Below are 19,619 nucleotides of genomic sequence, written 5' to 3'. Positions count from 1 at the left end.
TTATAGCTTGGTCTTAAAGAGCTTCCTGGGTCACTGAGAGATTAAACCTCTCTCCTGTGAAAGAAAGCCCTTTCCACAAAGGAAGGACAACAGCCTTCCTCCCCTGAGTTTCTTGTGTGAAGGAAGGAGGCCACACAGACATAAGTATTTGGCTAAAGGCAAAATTCTTCTTTTTTTTTTCCTTTATGAACCAAGTACTGTCTTTTTCAGCTGTGGCAGGGAAGTTCTAGTATCTGACACAATGATTTTTACTTGTTTAATTACAGTTGATTCCAAGAAAACAAAGTCTCCCTCCAGTGGACCTAATTTCCTGAGCACAGATTATTTCCCATCTCTGGGTCTCAGTTTCCTTCTCCATCAGTTGAGGAGGTTGGACTAAGTGGTCTCTAAGGTTTCTTCCAATGCACTGAAGTTTCCAGCAAGGGGTAGGGCCAGGCAGTCAGGGATGGCCCAAGGGTCCCTAGGAGCAGTGGGAGAGACTCAAAGAATATTGTTGCTGTTATCACCAATTTGCAAAGGGCCAGTCCCTGTAATTACAGAGCACGGAGAGGAGTAGAGGGAATGAGAAGTGAGTAGCAATGTGAGAGAACCCCAATTAATACAGTCTGACTTGTAATTACAAAATCTTGGTTAGTCACATAATTATTACTAGACAGGCATAGAAATGCAATTAGCCATAGAAATACTCTGATGCTGTTACCTAAGGGCACGTCCAGCTCCTCAAGCCAGATTGAGGTACTTTCCCCTCAAAAGAGTAGGAATAGTTAATGGGATAATGGAGCAGTCTGAGAGGTCCTTCCCCAGGGCTCCAGTTGGACCAGTGTGTGAGTGCTTGTCAAAGGGAAGCCCTTCCCCCTCAATCACAGAAAGGTGATTGAAACAGGATCAGAGAATGCTGGATTGAGAGATGGAGGAAACCTTATCTAGCCCAACTTTATCATTGTACAGATGAGGAAACTGAGGCCCAGAGCACTTAGGTGACTTAAAAATATAGTGAGAATATAGATTTAGAGATGAAAAAGAACACCTGTGACAACTAAGTCCAACCCTCTTGTTTTAAAGAAAAGGAAACAGAGACCCTGAAAAGCTCAAGTGATTGAGGAAGGCACTGTGCACAGAACTCTGCATCTGGAGTTGGAAAGAACGATCCAAATCCAGTCTCAGACCCATACTAGGTCTGTGATCCTGGGCAAATCATTTAACCTCTGCTTGCCTCAGTTTCCTCCTCTGTAAAATGGGGATAATAATAGCACCTACTTCCCAGGGCTGTTGGGGGATCCATTGAGATAATATTTGTAAAGCAGTTAGCATAGTACCCTTAAACACTATATAAATATTAACTAAAATGATTATTTTTCCCCCTAAATGAGCATACATTCAGACCTGAAAGGGACCTCAGAGACCATTTGAATTAGCCTCCTCTTTTTACAGGTGAGAGAACCGAGGCACAGAGAAGTCTAGAGATTGGCTCAAAGTCACAGAGTGCTTATCTGTGAAGGCAGGAAGGGGTCAGGTTGTAAAGAGCTTTAAATAACAGGTGAATTTGTATTTGATCTTAGAATAACTGTCCTACTTTCAACATTCTGGATTTTTTGTGATGGGATGTTCTATGATAAAATGCTGACCCTCATCTGGACCTATTTCTTTAAAAAAAATATATTGCATTTCAACTTGTTTTGAAAGCAGCTCAGAAATACTGAATCCGACAGAGTCCCTTTCCTTCTCCCCTGCCTGGGAGGGAACAAGCATCCCCCTGTCCTTCCTCTCTTTTGGCAGGTAACCGAGCCAGCCCCACTGGAAGCCAGCCCTATCCGTTCTCTGTTTCCAGGACCACGGGCGCAGGGAGACCTCGATGTGGCCCAGCCCATGGGTAAAGCCCACTCAGCGGGGTGTCCGGCCAGGGAGACGTGACTCAGAGCCACCATCCCCAAGAGACCTCTGCTAACACCAGGTGTCTCCCCAGTGTACTTCCTTCATTCACTCTCCATCCTTCCCACGAACCCACAGAACCTTATAGCCACCTTGCAAGAGTCCAGGCATAAAGGAGCATTTGCATCTCTGAATTCCAGTGCCTTCCCCCTCTTAATTATTTCCTATTTATCCTGTGCATTATCATGTTTGCACTTATTTGCTTATCTCTCCTATTAGATTAGAAACTGTGGTTAAGTGACTTGCCCAAGGTCACGCTGCTAGTACGTGTCTGAGGCCATATTTGAACTGGGGTTCTCTTGACTCCAGGCCCAGTGCTCTATCCGCTGCACCACTTAATTATTAACTCGTTGAGGGTAGGGACTGTCTCCTGCTTCATCTTGTGTTCCCAATGCTCAGCTCAGCGGTTGGCCCCTAAGCACTTAACTACATGCTTTTGACTGACCTTCCATCTAAGGTTATCTTCCAACTAGTCTGTAAATACCTATGTACTTACATAAATGTTGCCTCTCCCAGTAGAAGCAAACTCCTTGAGGGCAGAAGCTGTCCTCACCTCCTTTTAATATTTTCAACACCTAGCACAGCTTCTTATATACAGTAGGCCCTTAATAAATGCTTAGTGGTTGATCATTTACTTAAGGAGTAATCATTTACTTTTTTTTTTTGGAGGGGGGAAGGCAAGGCAATTGGGGTTAAGCCACTAAGCTACTAAGTGAGTCAAGTGTCTGAGGCCGGATTTGAGCTCAGGTCCTCCTGATTCCAGGGCCCGTGCTCTATTCACTGTGCTACCTAGTTTCCCCTAGCCATTTATTTAAAGAGTGAGAAGACCAATTTTAACTAAACACTCCATTTTGGAACTGGGGCATAAGGGACCATCCAGTCCAGCTGAGGAAGTACTGGTCTGGGAGTTGGGAAGACCTAGGTTCACATCCTGTCTCTCCTACTCCCTACTTAAGACTGCTCTTTTAAGTCACAGACGGGGTGAGGAGGGGGAGGGGAGTTGACACAGAAAGAGATAAAAATCCCTAGTCCTGGACTCATTGACCCCAGAAAACGTTACTATGGGTACAGCTCTCCTGCCAGCTGAGCAGACATGGGAATGCCTGGTCTTCCCCAGCAATAAGAGGACTCCCCATTAGTTCTTATCCTCGACCAAAAAGAACCCCGGATTATTTATCAACTCTCACCATTAGAAAATCATTAATGACCCTGCCTTACTCAAGGCTAATTCATTCTCTGAGGATGTCCTCATGTGGCTTTTGGCTCTCTATGAACTGGGCTATATGGTTTTAATCACTGGGAAAGAGTTAGTCCCTGGATTTGTTTTCCAGGGAGATAGTTGGTCCAGGCTGTCTTGTCATTGGGCACCTCTTAGATGCATTTCCTGGTTCATTAGAGCTGGAAAACCTTTTGGGGGGAGAGTACAGTGAAAGAATGAGAGAGAGAGGGGGAGAGGGGAAGGGGGAGAGGGAAGGGGGGAGAGAGAGAGAGAGAGAGGGAGAGAGAGAGAAAAAAGGAAAAGGAGGAGAGAGAGAGAGAGAGAAGAGAGGGAGAGAGAGAGAGAGATAGAGAGTGAATGTGTGTGTGTGTGTGAGTGAGTGTGAGACAGCTTTTATCTGGGCCCATTTCTTCAGCATGAGCTGAAGGAAGGACACAATGGTAAGCCAGAGGAACACAAGGAAGGTGGGATGAACGTGGAGACCAGATTGCTACTTTGGGATGGATATAAAACATCTGCTCCATCTTAGCTCTTAATAACACTCGGGTCTCTTGTCTGCCTCTGAAACGAGGGGAGGATGGCGGCAGCTGGTTAGCTCATCCCACAGCTGGGACCCAGGGCCCCTGCCATGCTTAGTCAAGTGGATATTAGCAGCTAGATGGGTAATGGGGAGGGAAGAGACTGGAGGCTGGCAGGGGAGGGGATATGCCTTGCTCCTGGCCTAAGGTGTTTGTCTGAGATGCTGCCAGAACTTCCTCTATCGGGGCACCTGACAGCTAAGAGACAGATCAACTGGCAAACACAGGCGCCCATCATGCCACCTTCACATTATGACCTTCCCCTTAAATAAGAGAAATAGTCATCACAAGAGCTCACATTTCTAGAGAGCTTGTAAAGCGCTTTCTCTAATAGTGTCCCCAAAGATAGAGGGCACAAGAATGATTAACTCCATGAGAAAGTGGGGTACAGTGAAGAGGCTCTTTTTGGACTTAGAGGACCCAAGTTCAAATGCCACTTCCACCCTGCCTGTGTGACCTTGGGAAAGTAGAATATAGGGGGAGAGACTTCCCAGTGCCTCTGGTCGGAGGCACCATCAGCATATTTCATCCCCGAGAACAGCACTGAACTCACAAAAAGAAGACTGGACTTTTTTTTAGGATTGGGAAATTGTGGGGGGGAGGCCTTAAAATTTCCATTCTATCTCAAAACTGACCCCCATCCTCTAATTCACTCCCAGTGATGTTAACAGCCCTTTAAAATATTCAGTACTTGCTATGGCGAACAGCCAGGGGACACTTGTCAACTGTGTGAAATGGGTATAATATTTTGTGGATACTTTATAGCTAGGTGGTACTGGGGCTGGAGTCAGGAGAATCTGAATTCAAATCCAGCTGCAGATACTTACTAGCAGTGTGACCCCGGGCAAGTCACGTCAGCCTGTTTGCCTCATGTGTAAAATGAGCTGGTGAAGGAAATGGCAAACCTCACCAGTATCTCTTCCGAGAAAACCCCACACGAGGGCACAAAGAGTTGGACACAACTAAAAATGATGGAACAACAACAAATAACCTACAAGACCATTTTCTCAGAGTAGGGTTTTAGGATCACAAGCCTAGGGCTAGAAGGGGCCTCCACGGTTAATTCCATCCCCTCATTTCACAGAAGAGTCAAGTGAGGAGCCCACAGTTACAAAGGTTAACTGCGAACAGTTACTTGGTACAGAGGACAGATGGGTGAAACCTGGTTTGGAAAGTCCTGAGTTCAAACCCTGTCTTCCAAACTGTGTGCATGTGGACATGTTGCTTAACTGCTGCCGGTTTCATTTTCCCTATCTGTAAAATGGGGATAATGATAGCACTTACCTCCCAAGGTTGTTGTGAGGACAAAGATGAGATAATACTTGTAAATGAATGCTACTTGTTATTGTTATAAATGTCAGAGGTGGAAGGTGAACCCAGCTCAGTGCTTACTCTATTCTACAATGCTCCTTCAATCTGTATATAGAGGCAAGTTCACAGCATGGGGTGGGGGAGTGCTGACCTTCGCTGACTTTTGGACAACGGCTTCGTTGAACAAGGGCACCTCCTGCTACCTTGATTAATGAGCCTTTCAATGCCAGACCCCATTAAATGATAGCCCTATCTCCTCCCATTACGTGGCTACATCTCCCAGAGGATGGAAAGTGGATGCAGCATTGTGTAATGAGGGTGCCACTTATCTCAGAGGCAATCCCCCACTGGGCAGGCCTCCCAACATGATGGCTGGAGACAGAGTGATTGCTGCACAACCATCTCTGGTAAAGGCCTAATGCCAGTTAGGAGAGCTCCAGCCTGGCTCAGGGCCTCATCGATAGGGCCCTTGATTTTCCAGGTTGTGCTGGATCATGTTAGAGATGTATCTGTCTCACCTGGAGAAGATAGAGAGTCCCAGGGAAACTCTATGCCAGGACTTTGAGATACTGCCCCTGGCTTTACTGCCATTAGACTTCCTGATCTGCCAGTGCCAATTAGGCTGAGGGTTTCTCTTCCAGGTTAGCTAGCCCCAAGAGGCCCCAAGATGCTGTGCAAAATGACCCCTCCAACCACCAGGGGGTTCCTGGGCATCCCAGGAGCAGGATCATGAAATAATGCTCTGGGTGTCCCTACAACCCAGCATCCTAGACTCATCTCTGATAGGCCTTGATTAACTTCATATTCATTCTCTTTCTCCCTCTTCTCTCCTCTCCCCACCCTCTGTCTCTCTGTCTGTCTCTGTCTCTTTCTCTGTCTCTGTAACTGTCTCTCTCTCTGTCTCTGTCTCTCTCTCTCTCCCCTCTCCTTTTTTTGTCTCTGTCTCTCCCTTGCTCCCTCTCTCTCATTCACTGCTTTCTCTACAACACTGCTCACTGGTCCTTCAAAATCCTCTCCTTTGCCCCTCCCCCCCTGCCTTGCTTTCCTCTCTGTTCTGTATCTACCTCTAGTAATTTGAAGAAAATATTGGGCCCTGGAGTTCAGGTCAAAGGGGTAATATTCCCCCCTTTTGCCCCCAGTAAGAAGAAGATTGAACTAAATGTCTACAGCTTTGGTTTTACATGGGACAGGGTCTCGTGTGCCACTATAATGCCCCCCATTCCTCTATTTCTTAATTTAGAACAGGGAAAAAGGAATATAATGTAACTCAATCCTGTCTGAAAGAAGTTGGCTCTCCCAGCTAAAAGGCCACTTGTAAACGTGAAGCATTGCATTACATTTTTAAAGGCACAGGATCTTGCAAATGCCTTTCAAAATCAGACTCCTCTTTAACATTTGAAAGGGTATTTTCTCCTCTCCTGCTCTCTGTCCTTTGATAGGTCTTAGAGCTATGAGGGACCACAGGGAGCATCTGTTCTGTGTCTTATTTTACTGGAGGAAACGAAAGTCCCTAAAGGCACAGTGACGTGTTCAAGAGGTCACAGCGGGCAGAAAGACATAAAAGAGATTTGAACTCAAGTCTTTTGACTTCAAACTCAATACTAGTTGTCAAGAGGTCATTCACTTTACCCTCTACTCAAAGTATGACTCGAATTCACAGCTTCTCTAATGGGAATCTAATTTCCACTTGAATACCTCCAATGGCAGGAAACTCAGTACCATTTTCTTTTTCTAAAACCTTTCAGAAAAGATATTTACTCAGTTGGTAGGATAGAAACAGTTGGTACAGCTCATTCCTCCCAAACCCCTTCTACAATACACAGAGTCCATGGTGGAAAGTGGGTAGGGGAGAATGGGTGTAATGCTGAAGGATAATGGCAATGGGGTAAAGAGAACATATGTGGTTAAGGAGTTAACACCCACCTTCTATCCTCAAAGCTCTTTTCTCCTACTCTCCCTGCAGATTTTCAGGCAGCCTCTTCCATTGTTGGACATCGCTCACTGGTGGGGAGCTTTACCACTCACTGAGTCCACCAGGGTAATTTTGGGCAAGATATTGAATAGAATTTTTGTGGACTCTGGTCCACAGAAGGGGGTTGGACTAGATCATCTCTGAACTCTAAATTATAAATCTGTAGCCTTCTAACCCACCCCCAAAGCACAGATCAGTTAAATGACTTGTCCAGGGTCACACTGTAAGTTTCCAAGCAGGCTTCGAATTCAATTCTTGCTTATTTCCAAGTCTACTGCCCTTTCTGTTAAAGTAATGATCCAAATTCTGACTTAGGATTTATAGATTTAGAGTTGGAAGGGACCTTAGAAGCCATCAAGTTCAATTCCTTTGTTTTATAAAGAAAATGAAGCCAGAGAGATTCAGAAGCTAGGTGACAAGGGAACCAAATGAGAGCTGGGATTTGAACCCAGACCCTTTGACCTGAGATCCATCAGCATCCCTTCCATAGTATCCCATGCTAACTAACTCCTCCAAGAATGTTCTTTCTCTGCTGAGATAAACAGGTTCCAGTGCATGTTCCTAGAAACATTCCAAGTCTGAGGTAGCTCCATCTTTGGAGATATGACAGGGTAGAAGATGTGGACAGAGGGAAACTGAGTGTGTGTGTGTGTGTGTGTGTGTGTGTGTGTGTGTGTGTGCAGCAGAGGCACAAGAGTGCCTTTTGGGTATCTGAGCACATCTGACTTCTGGCCTCCCTGGCACGACTCTTCAGGGGATGACGTATGACAAAAACAGAGTCTTGTAAAATGGGTTCCTCCCCTAAACTTGCTGAGTAGTGCTTGGAGTACAACCCAAAGTTGTCTCCATCCCAGAGGGAAGGACTTGTTTCCCTTTTTGTCTCTGAATCCCCACATACCTGCACAGTAGGTAATTAATAAATGCTTGCTGAATGAATGACTTGTTATTTCAAAAGGAGCCACCAAACCAGCCAGCATTGGGACTTTGTGGGTGTAATGTTGAGGTTCCCTTCCCAGAAGTCAGTAAGAAGCCAAAGAGTCCCACTCCCTTCATACCAGAAACTAATTTTTAAAAATTTCCACTACGTCTAGACAAGGGTTATTGCATTATTAGAGATCGTTTTGGCACATTCCTGACAGCTGACTTTCAGAAAGATTTGGGGAATGAGAAAAACTTTCTAGGAGGCCAAATTAAAAAAAAGAAATTCAAACCTCTTGGACAAGGGCCCATCAATAAGGTCCTCTGCCTCTCAAGTCAATTCTGGCACAACTCATCTTTCCTATTAGGTCTCTCCAATTAGATCACAGACATTTCCACAGAGACAGACCGTACTGTCAGAAAGGGGATCAGGTTGTTCATCTTGAGTTGGAAAGGACTTCAGAAGCCAGCTGACCCATCCTTCTCATTTTACAGAGAGAAATAGCAGAGTCAGAATTTGAACTCAGATCCTCTGAGGCAATGTGGTAGTGGGGGCGGGGGGAGAAAGCACGGGATTCAGAGTCTGAGAAAGTGATGCCCAGAGTAGGGAAATTACTTGATATAGTAAATTGAATTCTGCAGAGGCAGAATTTAAACCTTAGCCTGCCTTCCAAGTTACCTGTCCTGTGCTGGTGACCACAAGTAGCAAAGGATTATTTGATTTAATAAACATTAAGTACCTATTAATTAGTATTAACTACCTATTAGTAATTAAACAATCCACAAGCATTTCTTAAGTGCCTACCACATATCAAGTGCTGTCTTGGGTGCTAGGGATACAAAGAATGGAAGAGGTTCTTCCCTCAGCAACCTTACATTCTACTGGGGGAAATCAAACACCCATGTACATCCATGTATATTTACACAATACAATATATTAATGTGTATATGCATGCATATATACATGTACATCTTTAAGTATGTACATAAATAATAACATTTACATAGTATTGATTTTTTGGATTTGAGAGAGGGAAAGGATGTCAGCTGCCATTCAGTATAACCCTACCACTTCATCCCAGATAATCCTTTGCAGTTTGCAAAGCAGACTAATAGAATACAGAACCTGGAGTCAGGAAGATCTGGGCTTGTATCTCAACTTATACAGTTACCAGCTGTGTGACACTGGACAAATCATGCTACTTCTCTGCCACTCAGTTTCCTCTACTATAAAATAAGGGGAATGGACTTGAAGACCCCTAAGGTCCTTTCCAGCTCTACAGCTAGGATCCTATGATAGCGTTTTCTTACAACTATTCTGTGAAGGAAGTAGGTCAAGTATTATGGTGAGTCTTTGACAGATGAGGAAACTGAGTACAATAGAGGTGATAACTTGCCCAGAGTCACACAGTTAGTATTGAAGCCAGTTTTGACTCCAAATTCAATCTGTTTTTCACTTTACTGCATTCCTATTCCAAAAAACTGGTTAATCATCCCTAGAAAACAGCCAAGCACTGTGCCAGGTGCCCATGGGATAACCTGAAATTTCAAGGGAGAAGGCTGGGAAAGAATGGGCCTGCTACCCTGGAATCTCTCCCTGGTGCCCTGACATCATGGGGCGTGGCTCAGCCTGCCTCATGGAAGTTATTCATCACTAGTCTCCAATGTACCGTACCAAGAGAAGCCAAACCCAGGCCTCTCTGGTGAGGTGTTGTAGCCTTTAATTAATTACAAGGTCTTCAGGAATTTACTTTAAATCAGTCGTTATTGATTTTGTGTGTGTATCTAGTGCATGCTGAGAAGAACATGGGATGGACTCCTCAAGCCTGATCACATCCTGCCCCCTCCAATGCTCATTCATGAATGTTTCTCACCCACCCTCTCCTTCACCATGGACCCCTCCATTATTGAAGGAGGGTGCTTCCTATCTAAATGTTAACTACAAAGGACAGGGCTAAGCCTACCACACACCAACTTTTGGATGGCAGGTCAAAAATGCAGGAGGGGCTACCTTTGAATTTCTAAAAAGGTCCTGAAACAAACCACTTCTGTCTTTGTTGATGGCTCACTGCTTGTCCAAACTGTCGTGGCCTCATAGAATATGGCCTGGGTTCCCCAGCTAAACAGGAAATGCATTCCTTAGTTTCTCACACAACATTTTGCTTAATAGCCCACCAGCTCTCAACGTAGGGCCCTGGAAAGAGACAACAGGTCTGGACTCCAAGTCTCAGTTGGCTGTCACTTTCTTGAGCCTCAGTTTCCTCATATGTAAAATGGAGACAACATTTGTCCTTTCTAATTTAGATGGTTGTTGGGAGGAAAGGGGCTTTGTAAACCTTAAAACATGACTATGGAAACATGAAGTATAAATGTGATGGGTTATAATAGGAGGCATTGTGACTAACATATATGCATGCACGAGTATATGTACATGTATGTATGTGTACATATACATGTATGTACACATGGGCGTACACACAAATACTCTGATTAAATAACTGGTCCAAGGGTCAGGCAGGCCTGGATTTCCAGTCCTGATACATACTGGCCATGTGATCTCCAGCCAATAACTTTATCTCTTGGTTACTCAGGTACCTCTCAAAGACTGTGATTTGCAGATATTGGGAGTTCTCTACCCTAATAAAACATTAGGCAGGTAGGTGGTGCAGTGGATAGAATCCTGGGCCAAGTTCTGAAACAGACTCAATGGCTTGGTTACTCTTTACTGGGGATTATTTTGGGGGAGGTGGCTGGCTGGCCCAACGGATGGATACTTGGGGTCAGAAGACCTGAGTTTAAATCTTGTCTCAGATACTTACTGGCTGTGTGGCCCTGAGTTAGTTACTTAACTTCGGTGGGTCTCAGATTCATCATCAATAAAATGGAGGTAATGACAGCATTAATAAAAATAATAATTATAAATAAATCATATTTATGTTCTATATTAAAGAATTATAAATAAAAAATTATAGTCTTGTGAATGTTAAATGAGATATTTGTAAAGCAAAAGTACTCTATATGCCAATATGATGATAAGTTTTTTTTTTTGCCTTTTTTGGAAGGCAATTGGGGTTAAGTGACTTGCCCAAGGTCACATGGCTAGTAAGTGTTAAGTGTCTGAGGCCGAATTTGAACTCGGGTCCTCCTGACTCCAGGGCTGGTACTCTATTCACTGAACCACCTAGCTGCCCCATGACAACTAGTTTTTAAAAATCATAGTAGATTAGAAGAACTGGGAGACAGACTACCAAGTTCAGCCTCCTCATTTTACAGATGAGGAAACTGAGGCCCAGAGAGGGGGCAGAGACTTGACCAACACCATGGTAGCTGATTAGTGGCAGTGTCAGGACTTTGAACAACCTGGGTCACTAGACATGTGGGCAAGTCCTTACCCACTCTGCTGTGCAATCAAGGGATCGAGACTCCGTGAATTTTTAAATGAATCAACTTTTGGTTGTTTTTCTTTCTTTTTTTTTTAATTACTAGGAAGATTTGGGTGGGGAGGCAAATTGGAAAGTCATTGATTTAAAAAACAAAAGATATAAAATATACTGAACTACAACCACATGCCATATTCCTTGAACTTAAGTGGAAAAACCCTGACTCTAAAATTGCAGAATCCAGGGTTCCTGACTCCCCAGTCTAGTGACTCTCTCATCCTGTCCCTGTCATTCTCTCTGTAGCCCTCAGGTGTTTTCTTTTCTTCATTTCATAGAGAAAATAAAGTGACTTGCTCCAATCCACCCAGGAATTAAGGTATTACGGAGGATTAGGGTCCTGAGATTTCTCCCAGCTCTGGGCAGGCAAGGGAAACACTCCCAATACTGCTCTGAGTATAGACACAAGCTGAGTGTTTAACAAAGTCCACAGAGGGGGGATTTTAAAAAGCTATGGGGGTGGGGAGAAAAAGAGAGAGAGACAGAGAGAGAGAGAGAGAGAGAGAGAGAGAGAGAGAGAGACAGAGAGACAGAGAGAGAGAGAGAGAGAGAGAGAGACAGAGAGACAGAGAGACAAGAGACAGACAGACACAGACCAGGAAGCAGAAAGCCACCTCCCACTGTGAGCTTGGCAGTCCAGCAAATAGGCTGGTTGCTGCTAGCTTCCTATCATTCTCTCTGCAGCTCAGAGATCTGGAGGTACCAGGCATGTAACATGTGGGCCATAAAACAGCTGGTGTCAATCTGGAATTATGTATCTGTTCTCCTGCCAAAACCTCATCTTTGCCAAGTGGTGAATTTCACCTGGCCTCTTCCATCTTTTAGCCACATGCGTCCCACCCTTTGGGAGGACTCCCCACCAAGCTGTCATGTTAGCCAAGCTTTCGCCAGCAGGGAGGATGCTACAGCCTTACTCTGTCTCCCGATGATCTTGTATTGTGTATATCTACACAAAAGACAATGAGGCTTGGTGGACAGAAGGTAGGACTGCCTCTGACCCATCCTGGCTGTGTGACCTTGGGAAGGTCACTTCTCCAGGCTGGTCAGCCTGCTCCCTTAGGGCCCTTCTAGATTAAGATGGAGCTGAGAAGTCTTTAACAAAATAAATGAAAACACAATCCAACATAGATAATGCTAATTTGTGGTTTTCTAAATCAACAAGTGGGTTGTTTCTATTTGAGCCTGACTTCTAGGCAACTGTCTAGAACTTTAAGTGGTAGAATAGGTGCTGGCCATATTGGCAGAGGGTGTTTGTCCTACCAATGACATTAGAAGTCCAGTCCTGTATGATCTATATTCTTAGACATGTATAAGAAATTTCATCTCCCTCAAAGAAAATATATGCTCCTCGAAGGAAGCGATGGTTTCATCTTTGCCTTTTCTCTCCAGCACCTAGCATAGAGCCCAGCACATAGTAGGCATTTAAATGCCCTCTTCCCTTTATTCGTTCCTTTATTCCTTCCTTCCTAACACCTGCCACAATGCAGGTGACTTCATAACTGCCTGCTGATTGACTGATTGTGAATCTTTTGGCTAGGAATCAAATCCAGGCTCTAGTTTGACTTTGGGTGAAGTTGATCACCTTCCCAGAGGGAGCATTTGATGTCACAAGGAGAAGAGACACATCAAGGCTGCACTGATCCCAGAGTCTCATCTTCTTATTCCAAGGCTTTATCTCCCTCCCAGTCAGCTACCTTCCTCTGTTCCACTTGTGCTCCTACAGAAAGTCCCTGTCAGTTAGCCCAAGGCAGAATTATCTTCTGTTCCAACAATGTCTTTCATTTTGATCATCATGGGAAGTTAGTGATGATTCATGGGTGTGCATGGGGTAGGAGGAAGCGCTACCTTCTCACTTCACTGACCACCATGGCTACAAACAATCCATCTTCTGGTGCAGCCTCAGGATTTAAACAAAAAACAACATACAACAGAAATCCAGAAGAAAAAAGACTCTAGACTACTTATAATAAGATAGATGAAAATGAAAACAACTTTATCTTTTACCTCCTCTCCCATCCTCCCACCTGCAGGCAAAGTGGCTAATAAGGACAGCGACAACAGCTACATTCCTGTAGCATTTCCAAGGCTGCCAGGCAGTAGGAGTTAGGTGCTGTTGCTATTGAGGCTGAGGGAAAGGAGGTGAACTACCCAGATCACACAGCTGACAAATAGAGGAGGTAGGATTTAAACTCAGGTCTTCCTGACCCCTCCCTTCCTATCCCTCCATTCAATACATTATCTGTCCACCTTGCCACCAAGCAGAGAAATGTGATAATGGACAGAAATCATCGATGTTACAGGGGATGTTGGGAAGACAGATAAGCTGTCCTGTGTGGTGGAGTTAGCTGGGAAGCGATTTGGGATTATGCAAGAAAAAAAGCTAAATCTTTCATAGTCTTTGACTCAGTGACATTACTGGGCTCCAAGGAGATTAGTGCAGAAAAAACAGAAAGTATATTTAGTCAAATATAGGTATTACATATAGATATTAGTTTATATATAAATGTATATATACACATACACAGAGAAATATATGTATGTGTGCATGTGTACATATACATTTATAGGTAAATATAAATGTTTTTCACATGTTTATATATATAAACACACATCTATATCAGCACTCTTTATGGTAGCAGAAACAAACTGGAAACAAGGTGGATGCCCATTGACTGGGGAATGTCTAGACAGATTGACCTATGAATATCCTGGACTAACATGCATGTGATTATTACAGTCCTAAGCTCCTAGGTCTAGAAGGGTTCACAATGGATATCTAGTCCAACTACTGCATTTTACAGATGGGGAAACTGAGGTTCAGAGAAGGAACCTGACTTGTGAAAGATACAAGGAATTTAGAAAAATATGGGAAGACTTGTATGGACTGATGCAGAGTGAATTTCAACCTTGGTTCCACAGAGCAGAGGATGAAACATACATCACCTTTCTCCAAAGGTGAAAGACTATGTATGGCTGTGGAATGCTGCATATATACCATCATATATGATTATTTTGATTAGTTGATGCTTGTTTAGTTTCAGCTAATGTTTTACTTTATTACAAGGGATGGTATTACAATTTACGGATAAGGGGATCAGGAAATGATGGCACTAGTTAGAAAAAAAGAGATACAAACATAGCTTAAACAACCCAAAACACCCACCACTTTAGGATCTCAGAGGATTTGGCCTCAGAATTAACCTAAATAAAATGGGTGGTTGGTTTCTTAAAAATAGCGGCACAGACAACCTCTTTCCTCCTGGCTTGTTTTCTCTGATAAGATGCCCAGACCTTGGTCAGTAAGCCAATGGGATATTCCCCACAGAATACCCAGGGTTTCAGTGACTGGCACCTATTCAGTCCAGCTCAAGATGGCACACATCCAGTAACTTGCAGGTGTCCTGGGGCTTGGTTGGCACTCAAGTATGAAACAGCAGTCCACCTCAGCTCCCCAGGTTCAAAGGGTTGGAGCCAAACATAAATGTTTAGCTGGAGATTAGCATTTCATTTACAGAAGACTTTGGTTCTTTTAAACAAAGCTCATGTGTTTAATACAACTATAAACTGGGATGTTCGCTATGAAAGGCCCCCAGTGTGTTGCGGGGAGCAGGAACCAGGGGCTGCCCTGTCGTCTCCAAACTCTGATCCCAGCACAGGATGAGTCTGGCCAGATCTGGATTTTTAAACAAGAAAAAAGAAAGAGAGTGAGGGAGAGGGAAGGCTGGGAGAGGTGGGTTGTGGATCTCCTGTGGGGATTATATACCAGTAGGACAAATTGGTCCTCAGGCAGGCAGAGTTCTGATTAGGATCAGGCCCTCATTCCCAATTATTTCCCTCTGCTTAGTAGAAAGATGGGGGTCCACAAGTGCAGAATGAGGTACACACTGTAAGACATGGCCATGTATCAGTTTTGTTAACTCTGCTTTAAGCCTGGGCTCTATCTATAGAAGAAGGGAATTGGGAGATGCAGCAATCTTTTAAAAAAATCTCTACATTTTTTACAAGAAATTCAAAGGATGGAGAAGAAGTCTCCAGACATGGCTAGACAGACTGACACATAATTTGTCTGCTTGGTTAAGGTGTGAAGCTTCTAAAACAGAAAAGGCTGAATTCTTCCTGTGTTTTCTTGTTTCTTTTGCAAAGCCCTCAATAGAGGGTGAGAATAATGGGGTCCAACCTGAAGCAATTTTCACTTCAGCTCTGTCTCAGGCTACTTGCTGCTGCCCTCATTGTGTAGCTGGGAACCTCAGGACCCACACAGGACACCAAACAATACCAGGTGGCTTGACTGGCCAATCCCCTGCAGGGGATAGAGACAGCAGGTGTAAGAAAGAAGCTAAGGAATTCTACCGAGACTCCACCCTGAAGCACAAAACAAATAACATTGGAGAGAAGACCAAGTCAAGACAAAGGAAGGTGTTTTCACATCCCTTTCCTCTCTCAAACACAAAATACCTCCTTCCATCTATCCTCACCATTATTTAGTAAAGCAGGAGGTCACTTGGCAGGCTTTGGGCAAGTCCCTCTCTGAAAAGAAGTTTGATCAACTATAAAAATGAGGGACTGGAATGAGAGTGAAGGATGATGCTAAGAGCACTGGGGGTTAGAGTCAGAGGACCTGGATATGAATTCTGACTGCTGCTTACTTTCTGTGTGACTTTAGGAAAGTCACTTTCCCAAGAAGTGGTTTTGGAATGAGATGTTTCATTTCCTGTGCTGTCCTGGGCAAAGGGCACTCTCTCTCGCCAGCCTTAGATACTTCCTTAGGCGGGGTTGGACTAGGGGACCTCCAGGGTGACTTTTGACTCTACATCCCAGGAATCATCACAGCAAAATATTTAAAGAAATTTAGGAACGGAGGCTGAATGTGCTCAGGGTCAGACAGTAGAAGTATTAAGGGTTAAATCTTCATTTAGTATTTCTATTCACTAACCCTACTGTTGCGTTGGAAGAGATGAGGTTCTTAGCATTTGGGGGGACAGAGGAGGAAGGTCTGCAAGTGTGATTTCATCAATGTGTAAAGGGACTATTTATAAATTAGTCTTAGAGTCCTAGAGACTTGTCTTGGGGCACTGAGATGCTAAACATGGTCACACAGTTATATGAACTAGAGGTAAGATTTTAACTCAGACCTTCCATTCTTAAAGCCCCATATCTCATAGAAGTTAAGGACTTTGCCCATAGTCACACAGGATATTTCTGAGCCAGGATCTGAACTCAGTTCTTCCTGGCTCCAAGGTTGCCCCTTTCCCCACTCTGCCATGCTGCCACAATAAATCCCTTTGCCATCATTTTATACACAGTATTTTCTGATCTCTGTCTCCAAAGCATCTCCATGAGGAGTGCTATTAATACCATTTTACAGATGAGGAAACTGTAGATTAGTGTTGTTAAGTGGAATGCCGGTGACCACAGAACTAATAAATATTGGAGGTGGGATCTAAATTGTGGACAAAGTAATCTTTGTCCTTTCTTCCATGGACAGAGTCCTCACCATACAAGGCAGGGAATAACAGGGGTAAAGGAGAAGTTCAGAGGATGGGCTGTCAGTAGAATGTAAGCTCCCAGAGGACATGGGGCCTTCAGTTTTGTTTTGGCTTTTTGTCTCCAGCACAGCATAGTGTTTAGCACAAAATAGGCACTTAATTAAGATTTACTGATTGATCAAAAAACACATATTCAACAGAAGGTGAGCTTCCTGAGGGCAGGGTGTCTTAGTTTTTTTTTAATCCAGCAGTATTGTAGGTGATTAATAATTTCTTGGTGAATTGAACTACCCGATCCTGGGCCAAAACCCACCCTTGAACTCTGCAGCCATATCTCTCATTATTGTCCTCTGGGGACCAAGCAAAACAAGGTCAATTTCTTCCCCATATGATATTAGCACCACACCACACCCCCACCTTGAATGCAGATACTGTGCTCTCTCCAAGTTTTACATATACACACATGTGTATATATATATATATATATATATACATATATTTATATCTATATTTTTACTCAGGACAAACAAAACCACTATAGACCCACTCTATGGGGTGGGGTAGAGTATTTGTCTTTATCTGTATATGGGAACTCTTGATGTAAAAACTTCCTGCATTGATGTGATTGTCCACAGTGTATAGTCTCAATTGCTAATATGGTGGTGGTGATGATGGGGGGAGGGTCTGACACATAGAAAATGCTTAACAAATAAATAACTGGATTATTCCTTTGTAGTCCCTGTGCCTGGCCCATGCTAGGCATTTAAAAAGATAAGTGATTGAACACTGAGGATGCATAGGGTATTGAAAGGTTGAGTCATGTGTCAGAGACAGGACTTGAACTTAGGGTTTCCTGACCCAAGGCCAGTTCTTACTCTATTTTGATACACACACCCTGCCTCGCTGTGATAGGTGTATACTTATACAAATACATCCATTGATTATATTTTCTTTTTTGTATGTGTATGTTCATGGATTTCCAGTTCTACTCATTGATTTTCTCTTGGACTTTTATTTTTTTTAGGGGGGGGGAAGGGATCCTTAAAAAAAATTGACCATGTGACTGCCAAGCAGAGCTCACTGTGTTCTTGCTCACTCAAAAGCTTCCTAAGTTGTTTACTTTGCTGAGACTTGGCTGCTTACCCTAGCACTTAATACTATTTGAAATTAGCAGTTGTGATGATTCATCTTCAGTGGAAATGGGAAGATTCTACCTCCAATTCCCAGGAGCATCCTTTCCTTTAACAGCATTAGTGCTGAGGCTGCCCAAAACACTGGCCGCTATTTCCCTATGTGACCAAGAAATCATCCTGGGAGAACTGCCTTGAGTCTAGAGTGTGCTGGGCATAACAGAGACTCAGAACATGGGGGAGATGAGGGTGAGGGGCAGCTGACACCAAGTGAGGCTGGATGGCCCCTTGTAGGGAATAAGGTGGAAAGGATTCTTTGGGGGGCATGGATTGAACTAGATATCACTAGTCACCAGGGAGAGGGATTGAACTAGAGGGCACTGGTCACCTTGAGTATAGATTGAATTAGATGGCACCAGTCACAATGAAAGGGCTTGAACTAGGGGGCACTGGTCACCTTGGGTATGGATTGAATTAGATAGCACTAGTCATCATGGAGAGGGATTGAACTAGGGGGCACTGGTCACCTTGAGTATGGATTGAACTAGATGGAACCAGGCACCATGAAAGGGCTTGAACTAGGGGGAACTGGTCACCTTGGGTATAGATTGAATTAGATGGCACTGGTCACCATGGAGAGGACTTGAACTTGAGGGCACTAGACACCTTAGGTATGGACTGAACTAGATAGAACCAGGTCATTTTACTAACTCTGAACATGCCATTCTCTGCTTAAGAACTCTCCATGGCTCCCTATTAATCTCTAGGACAAAATAAAACTCCTCTGGTAATGAAAAAATCCCTTCACAATCTGCCCCCGACCTTACATGATTCCATGATCTTCTCCTTACACACTTGTTCCTGGTGCCTACTTTCTGTTGCCCAAGTAAGACATTTCATCTCCTGTCAGTTTGCCTTTGCACACACAGGCTGTCCTGCCTGCCAGGAATACCTTCCTTTCTCACCTTCTTTTCTTAGAAACAAACTCCTTCTAAGACTCAGCTCAAGTGCCTCCTTCTATAAGAGATCTTTCTTGGTTCCCATCAGTCATTAGGGCTATACTCTCTCCCCCACTGAAATTATTTTGCATATATTTGGTTTTGATTTTTCTGTGTATGGACTGTCTTCCTACAGTAGGGTACAAGATCCTTGAATGTTTTCATTTTTTTCTTCCTATTCCCAGTGTCTAGACCAGTCTGTGGCTCATTCAATCAAATTGTATTGAGTTGAACTGAGCTCCCTTCCAATCCTGAAAGTGATTCCGGTGGAGCTGCTAAAGGTGTGTCCTTCTGATGATCTGTGACAACACGAAGTTGGTTTTATCTTTTTTTTAAACCTCTGCAGAAACAGGGATCAGAGATGCATGGGATTTAGAGGTGGAAGGGACCTTCAAGGTCATTTAGCCCAGGGATGCAGGCAAGATATGGACAGTAACCAAGGAGAAGGCTCTCCTAACTGGAGACCAGGAGACAAGGCTCCCTGCAGACGATGGCATTTGAGCTGATCTCAGGGGAAAGCACCTTCGCCTTATTTTGGACACACTCTGATCTATCATTGCCCTATCGTGTCACCCCAAATTAGATACAATCAACAAGCAAATATTAAGCACCAGGTACCGTACTAGACCTTGTGACTATAT

At 43.9% G+C, this 19,619-nt stretch overlaps 1 protein-coding gene across 1 annotated transcript in view; it reads right to left on the bottom strand.

Moving 5' to 3' along the window:
* CHST11 (carbohydrate sulfotransferase 11) overlaps nt 1-19,619 on the bottom strand; it is a 311,294-nt gene that overhangs the window by 20,711 nt on the left and 270,964 nt on the right. The gene's annotated exons all lie outside the window — the stretch shown is intronic.

Source organism: Petaurus breviceps, unplaced genomic scaffold, assembly GCF_028583685.1.
Source record: "Petaurus breviceps papuanus isolate PSGF00001 unplaced genomic scaffold, PetGlider_PUasm1.0 379, whole genome shotgun sequence".
Lineage (NCBI taxonomy): Eukaryota > Metazoa > Chordata > Mammalia > Diprotodontia > Petauridae > Petaurus > Petaurus breviceps.
This window is presented reverse-complemented; position numbering and strand designations above follow the sequence as displayed.